Source organism: Cetorhinus maximus, chromosome 20 (genome assembly GCF_964194155.1).
Source record: "Cetorhinus maximus chromosome 20, sCetMax3.hap1.1, whole genome shotgun sequence".
NCBI lineage: Eukaryota > Metazoa > Chordata > Chondrichthyes > Lamniformes > Cetorhinidae > Cetorhinus > Cetorhinus maximus.
In genome coordinates, this window is record NC_135898.1 from 73,559,617 (window position 1) to 73,568,201 (window position 8,585).

Genomic DNA, 8,585 nt, shown 5'->3' on the forward strand with positions numbered 1-8,585 from the left:
CCCCCTTTTTTCCAATAATTTATATATATTTTTCTTTTCCCACCTATTTCCATTATTTTTAAATATCTTTCCATCCATTGTTTTATCTCTACCTTTTAGCCTATTTCGATCCCTTCCCCCCACCCCACCCCCACTAGGGCTATCTGTACACTGCTCGTCCTGCTTTCTCCCCTTAATATCACCACTAGCACTTATCTCAGTTAATATCACCACCGTCAACACCTCTTTGTCCTTTTGTCTATGACATCTTTTGGCAATCTCCACCTATCACTGGCCCTCTATCCAGCTCTACCTGTCCCACCCCGCCTTAAACCAGCTTATATTTCACCTCTTTCCTATTTTTCCTTAGTTCTGATGAAGAGTCATTCAGACTCAAAACATTAACTGTGTTCCTCTCCACAGATGCTGTCAAACCTGCTGAGTTTTTCCAGGTGTTTTTGCAATTGTTTTGGATTTCCAGCATCCGCAGTTTTTTGCTTTTATTTAAAAATTAATTGTTGCATCACTTTCCTCTCGCCTGCTGCCAGACAAGCGGCCATTTCATTGTGGTGAATTGGAAGGCAAGAGTTTAGGCCAAACAATGGGTGTTGATGATAGGGATGTTTTGTTGATTGTAGCACAGTTTTATATTTGGGGGTGCCAAGTAGATTCAGCATGTTGCCGCCAGATGTGTGCAACCTAACTAAATTGTACCATTATGAGGACATCCTATGAAGCAAGGTGTACCACTGCTGGTGCCATGGCCACATAATGTATTCTTGCATCTGCTCCTCCTCTGAAATGTTACTGTGCTGTGTATCTTTCTCCTCCAGCAGCTCCTAACCTTGCTACTATTGAATGTTGTGCAGAGTGCAGTATACCACATTCATTCTGGAGACCCTAGCTGGTGTGCATTGAAGGGCACCTCCAGATTTGTCCATGTACCTGAAGTGCTTCTTCAGCTTCCTGATAACTTGGTCTATTATGCATCAGGGCCTGAATTTCATGCTTGGTGTGTGTGTGCTGAGTGTCCAGGCCCAGAGTGGATGCATAATTGCTCCTGGTTGAGATTGCGCTTCCAACGCGATTTCACGCTGGGCAGCCCATTAAGGGCCACCCAGCGTGAAACCCGTCTGCTCATTGGTCAGAAGGGCTGGGTGGGGGCGGGAGCCTGTTGTGCGCTGGGCCCAGTGGCGACCCAGTGGGGGATTTGAAAGCAGCAGAGGCAGCTCCCTGAAAGCTGCCAGGGGACACTTTGTAGCTTTGGAGTTGTTTGATGGAATGTTTTTTTTGAGCTGCAAAGGTATCTGCAGATGCTGGGCCCACCAGGCGCGAGGGCACGCCCTGTGGGCACTCGGCTCCCCAGTTCTCGGATGAGTGCCTGGGAATCCTTGTGCAGGAGGTCAGTGCCAGGTGAGACATCCTCATCCCCAGGGACGGCAAGAGGAGGCCACCGCATCTGACCAAGAAAGCATGGTGGCAGCCCAGGTCGGTGGCAGCCCAGGGCAGCGGCCATGATGTTGTGCGGCGCACATGGGTGCAGTGCTGCAAAAGGTTCAACGATCTGCTGCGCTTGGCAAGGGTGAGTATCGAGTTGGCATGGATCTGTGTGGGGAAGTGTCAACAGCTGACTGTCCCCCTGTGGTGCTCAGGGGTGTAAGAGCCTGAGTGCCAACTGTCAATGACATCGGCGCCAGCCAAGGCAGTGAGCTTTGGCTGCTTGGCCTGATTGCCTTGCGGGTTGAGGGCCACAACGCGGATGTGTCCTGCAAGGTGGGGTTGGCCAGGCTGAAATGGCACTGCAGCTAGAGAGTGGACTAATCAATGCTCCCCTGTCCTTTCAGGAGAAGACAAGCCATACCAACATCGAGAGGTCAAGGACAGGTGGAGGCCCCCCAAACTTACTCATATTGATGAAGTACGAGATGGATGCCTTAGAGATGGAGTACTGGTCGTGGAGAGGCAGGGGTCTCTTGACAAAGGTAAGAGTGCAGTGCACGGATGCAAGTGTGCTAGAGCATTTAAGTATTGTTGTATTTTCTCACCAGCCTGCCTAGCCTGCACAGTGACAGTGTGGTGACTAATACTAATGATATGTCGTTTTTCTCCCCTAGAATTGCCATCCAGCCAAGTGCAGGACCTCAATGAGCCACTCTTGTCGCCAGAGGACCAGTGGCCATCACGTGCATCTGCATCATACGCCTTCTCTGCACCAGGCACCAGTGCAGATACCAGCACCTCGGTGGGCATTAGCTACAATGTCAGTGCACAGTGGTGAAGGCGTGGCACACTCGCATGAGGAGCAGGCGAAGGCAGAGAGTGCCCAGGGTGCCGGCAGCCAGAGGACTGCTGGAGACCAGGACCACGCTGAGTCCGAGGCAGATGATGAGCCTCCGGATTCCTCCATTATTCGGCAGATGCTGGAGGTCCAGCGGGAAGATCTGGCGGCGATTCCTGAGAGTTTGCATGCCATGGTCTATGTCATGGAGGAGTCCATGTGGAGCATGAGTACTGTGTGGCTCTCAGCACCTCCTCCATTGAGAAAGTGGCGACTCCCTTAGAGAGGCAGCTCCAGGAACAGAATCAAGGATTCCTGGGGTTGCAGTCCAACCTGCAAGCCCTCACACAGGCGCTGGCCCCAGAGGGTCTCTACTAGTCTGGGAGATGGATGAGGCACCTAGTATCTCTGCTAGATGCCTGTCTATCAATGGCGAGGAGGGAGATCCAGAGCGACCTCACATTGGCGCATGAGCTGTTTGTCGTCTCTGGAGGCCCCTTTCAGGGCGCTCTGGATTACAGCAGCAGCTCCCCTGCCCCTCTGCCAGTGACTGTGGCATCTGATGAGGCCGTGATGACTGAGGAGGCCCAGCCTGGTGCTGGACCCTCCCTCCCAGGCGGAGCCATCACAGGCTCCACTGGCCAGAGGACAACCGCCAATCATCAAGGCCAACAGGACAGCAGAGTCAGCAGATGGCCTCCAATGCCACTGCCAACAAGGGATGGTGGGTGGGGGAGGGGGAGGTGGGCAACAAGACGCAGCACTCACAAATAAGGAACTGTGAGCACAAGAAGGACTGTTCACGGGTGATCTTCTGTTCTGTCATGTTTTGTTAATTTGTTTACTGGTGTGACCGTTAACACCTTATACTGTTATGTTCACTTTCTGCGAGTGTCAACATTATATAAACGTTGCTTTAGTGTTAATGGCCTGAGTATGCTTCACCTGTTTTGTAGGTGCAGGGCACGCCAGTATGTCATGCTGGATGTGAGAGGCTCTAAACTTTATTGCACAGGCACTGAGTGGGCTTTGGGTTCAATGGAATGGGTCATTTCAAACATCCGGTAAGGAGGTGAAAGCAGTGCCTTGGCAGCCTAGCTGAAGGAGCGTTGAACCAAGGCTTCCCTGGTGTCCCTGCCTCCCTGAAGGTTCCGGAGGTCTGCCTTCACGTCCTCACCGTGTTCTTCCCTGGGCTCCTCTTCTGATCCACCACTAATGTCATCATCTGTGACCTGTGGAGCTGCCTCAAGATCCTCTTCCTCCAGTGGGCCCCCCCCTTGCCGGCTCCAGATTGTGGAGAATGTAACTACTATCAGTGACAACCGCTCTGGGTGTATTATAGTGCTCCCTATGAATAGCCCAGGCACCTGAATCTCATCTTCAGCAGACCTATGGTCCCGTCAATCACCACCCTTGTGGAGGCATGACTCCTATTACACCTCTGCTCTGGTTCTGTTCTTGGGTGCCGGAGAGGCATCATAAGCTAACTTTTCAACAGATAGCCCTCGTCACCCAGCAGCCATCCATCCAGTTGGGCTGGAGCAGTGAACAGCTTTGGCAACTGAGTGTCGGAGGATGTATGCGTCATGGGAGCTGCCAGGGTATCTTGCACAGACTTGCATAATCTGCATCTTGTGGGCACAAACTATCTGGATGCTCATGGAATGGAACCCCTTCCTGTTGACGAAGGCATCCGACTGACCCGTTGGTGCCTTGATGCCCACATGTGTGCAGTTGATGGCATCCTGGGTGCAGAGGAACCCAGCAATTGCAGCGAAGCCTCCGGCTTGCTCAGCCTGGCTGACTTCATCTGTCCAGAAATGAATAAATGTCATGACCCGCCTGAGCAGAGAATCATTCACCAGCTTGACACAACCGTGGACAGCTGATTGGGACACTCTACAAAGATCCCCCACTGACCCCTGGAAAGAGCTGGAGGCATAGAAGTTGAGGGCGCCTGTGACCTTCAGAGCCATTGGCATGGGGCATCCAACCACACAGTTGGACATGACCTCCGGCCCAATCATCTGACATACGAAGGTCACAGTCTCCCTGGAGAGGCAGAGCCTACTTTGGCATTGCACCTCTGATATGTTGAGGTAGCTGCATCGCTGCCTGTAAACTCTGGCAGCAGGATAGTGGCATCTCCTGTGGCCTCATCTACCTTAGACTCTCTGCTGGCCCTGCGCCCCTTGTGCCTGCGCCTCTCCTCCCACAGGTCACTCCCTTCGACTTTACCTTCGGACACCTGGCCTCCTCTGCCTTCTGCCCCTCTCTTCCTCCTCAGAGGAGGTCCCACCAGTGGAGTACACAATCCCCATTACCAGGGAAACAGAAGGCTGTCTGGTGATAGGAAGGGTCCACATGGTATAAATCCTCCAGGGGCCTTGGAGACAGCAATGGGTCCTGAAATGAAGGCTAGCAATGCAAAGACTGAAGCTCAAAACAGAGATAAAGCTGTCAAGTTTCACTAAACAACCAGCAGCGAACTATCTCCTAAACCCCTCACTACTCACAATGGTAATGCTCCAGACCCTTTTTATCCTGCCCTTTATCACTGTGTTTACCAGGCTCTGAGAAGCGGCAGGTCTGTGAGGAGAAGGCTATTCCTGCTCCTGCTGCTGCTGGTCTCCCTGTTGCTGATGGTGTTGCTCTGCCTTTGTTCTACTGCTCACCTTAATCCTCATCTGAGATCCAGGATGAAACGGCAGAAGCAGTACAAATGCTGATCTGATGTATAAAAGATGGAATGTGGATATCAGATGCACAAACTTCTAAAGTAGTGGAAACAACTTCTAACATAGCGAAGGTCACCTCGAAAGTAATAGAAATGCACTCCAACTTACTGGAAATTATCTCCAAAGTAGTAAAAGCACACTGTCAGCACAAGTGTTGTTAGAAAAAGCCTTTCACTTAGGCAAGAAAGCAGGTTTACGGTCTCAGTATTTATGGGATATTTTGCCTGTCATTTCTTCAATTGCCTCTATGTTCTCACCTTGTTTTGACTGGTAAGTTCCAGGGAACATGAGAAACCCAAGGACCCACATCTGAATTTGAAAATCCCCTGTTAAAACAGCTGTTAACGGGTTATTAGCATTTAAGTTGCCAACCCATCTCTCCTGAGGGGCTACCTCGCAGGCAGCCAAATGTGGAAGTTGACATGCTGAATCTGGCTTCCCAACTTGCTTTCAAAAGCAGTGCTTTTAACCACCCAGACACTCCAATATCCGCTCGTGCTTTGAAATTAACATTCCAACCATGATCTCAGCTTCTCTGAATGGGAAGGGTGAAAATTTTAGAAAGTGTGTCACTTCAGGCCAATGACATGTGCATTATAGCAGCACTTATCAAGAGCTTTATAATAAGATCAAGAGCAATTTTCATTTTAATGCTCCGGTCAAAAATGATGCACATGCAAAAAATTCCTAAAAAAAAAACATTAAAAAAATTGATCCTCAATTTATTATAAAATAGCTGTTCTGAGATTTATTCAATGTGCAGTAGAATGTGGATACTCTAAATTCTGCGTATAGGCAGAATTGCTGGCTCTTTAAGCTGATGGACTATACCTTGTGCCACTTCTAGAACCTAAAAAGATGCTCTAAACATATAATAGAACTGAAAGAAATGTGTATTGATAGTGATGCCTATCTAATTCAATAGAATGTACATTTTATGATGCCTGACATCATCATTAAACTATTTGAATACTGAATGTGATATTGAAAAGTGTAAAATATAGTCAAACAGCAATAATAAATTTCCATTAAAGAAGTCAAGCAATGCATGGAGTCTGAATATGATTGCATATCAGTCACTGTTTTATCAAGGCACCCTAACTGCAACATTTGAAGGGATGAATGTAATAGGGCCTAAAATGACATGATCATCTCAGTATGGTTCATAATTTAATATTTAATTTATCCATAAAGTTGTTTCTTCCAGGTTAGAAATCTTTCCAGTAATGTTTCCATTTGGATGCCTGCGATTCTTTCAGGCAGTTGGTGCTCGAGCTCCTAGACCTTCCTATAGAGAAGAAACTCAACCAGCTACCAGGTTTTTAGCCCCAAATTCACCATTCACCGAATTCATTTTGTGCAGGAACTTTGTGGGCTAAAATTCTCTGAATGCCATTAAGGTTCCCGCCTTTCTGAATCTATTAAACAGCACCACGTTTTGAAATGGGGAGATTTATTTATGTAACCATGCTATGTGTGAGGGGAAATAAACCTTTTTAAATCCACTTTTTAAAAAATCTATGTCAGAATGTGAAATACATTATTTATATAGTAATTTGTTTCTCTTCATTGGCAACAACAGTGGCTTTTTGAAAATCAAGGTGTACAGTGTCAGTTGGGCTACCTACTTTCATTAACTTAGTGGCACAAAAATTCAGTCAGTATTTTCAACCAGTGTGCCAGTTTGCCAGCATCTTCCTGCCTCCAGAGCATTTTTAAGGAGCCAGGTCGGGTGGGGGTGACAGCTACCCAAGCAGCAAGTAACTTGTTAACATAATTTAAAGGCCCATTAAGGCCAACTATCAGAGGCAATTGGCATCTCCAAGTCTGCCTGCTGGCCTGCTGTCAGAGTACTGTAGATGCCTGAGGACAGCCTCTCGGCAGCAGGACCGGGGACCCTGCGCTCCAGGATCAATTTGAGGCCTCCCCCTTGGCTGCAGATGTCAGACCCACCTGGTTTCCCCTCCACAACGATGGTCTGGCAGCTGTGGCCATTTCTTTTTTTATTATTTGTAATAAGTGCTGAGAGGGTGCCTCCATTTTGAGATGCCCTCATCTGTCCTTCCCTGTATCAGCAGGTTGCAGCTCCTACAGTGCTGGAGGCTCTCCTATTGTCCCTTCAGCGTCCAGAGCCTGCCTGTTGTCCATTGGGCAGCAGACGCATTCTCTGGCTATTCATTGGTCATCCCTTTGAAAATCGTGTTGCCTGACTATGTCCAACACGGCATGGGGTTGGGACTTAGATGTGATCCCAACCCTGAAACAAAAATCCAGTCTATTGTGTGTGTGATCCTTCAACGTATGATATCTGAGGGCTATGTTGCTATTTATATAACAGATGTAAAATTGTGGCGAGCACCCCCATGATGTACCTATCCTCACCAGGAAAGCTCATTAAAGGAAGAAATCCAAATACCAAGAAAAAGGCTCCAAAGTTTTAGGCACTAAAAACCCTTGGAGGGTGCTGCTCCAAGCATGTAAAGATACAGGCATCCATTAACTCAGGGTCAGTACCGTTCTGCCTATCTATCTTGTTTGTTCTCTTATTCGCTCCCGCACAGACATACACTCAACTGGCGGCTTGTAATTTGAGCTGTTTGAAAGTGTGCTTTAGAGCCAACAATCTGATATTTGTACAACTGCATATTGACCTCTTCATATACTTGGTAGTGTGATCAGAACCACCCTGTAATGCGGTGACACCAGAACTGCACACTCTCACTATAGCCTAACTAGCGTTTGATACAGTCTAGCATAACCTCTCTGTTCTTATATTCTATGCCTCAGCTAATAAAGGAAAGTATCCTATATACCTTCTTGACCACCTTAATCACATGTTCTGCTACCTTCAGGGATCAATGAACTTGCACACCTAGATCCCTCTGTTCCTCTACACTTCTCACTATATGACCATTTATTGTGTATTCCCTTGCCTTGTTTGCCCCCCCCCCCTACTAACTGTGTTACTTCCTGCTTCATCCATTCCATTTGCAGCTTTTCTGCCCACTAGACCAATCTATTGGTATCCTCCTGCAGACCACAGCTTTCTTTGTCATTATCAATAAACTGGCCAATTTTTCTATCATCTGCAAGCTTTTTAATCTTGATCCCTGCTTTTAAGTCGAAATCATTGATATATAGCATGAACCATAAGGGATCCAGTACTAAGCTCTGCGCAACCCCACTGGAAACAGCCTTCCAGTCACAAAACTACCTGTCAACCATTACCCTAGCTTACTGCCACTGAGGTAATTTTGGACCCTTTGCCATTGGATCCCAAGATCCTCTACTGTTCTAAACAATCCGTCATGTGGGACCTTATCAATAGCCATGCTAAAATCCAGGTAAACATCAAACATGCCACTTTCATCAACACACTTTGTTACCTCCTCAAAAAATTGAAGCAAGTTAGTGAGACACGACCTGCCCTTAACAAATCCATGCTGGCTGCCCTTGATTCATCCGTACCTCTCTAACTGATGATCAATATTGTCCCTCAGAAATTTTTCCAGTAATCTGCCCACGATTGAAGATAGGCTGACCATGCAGCCTATAATTCCTTGGTCTATTTCCTTCTCCCTTATTAGACA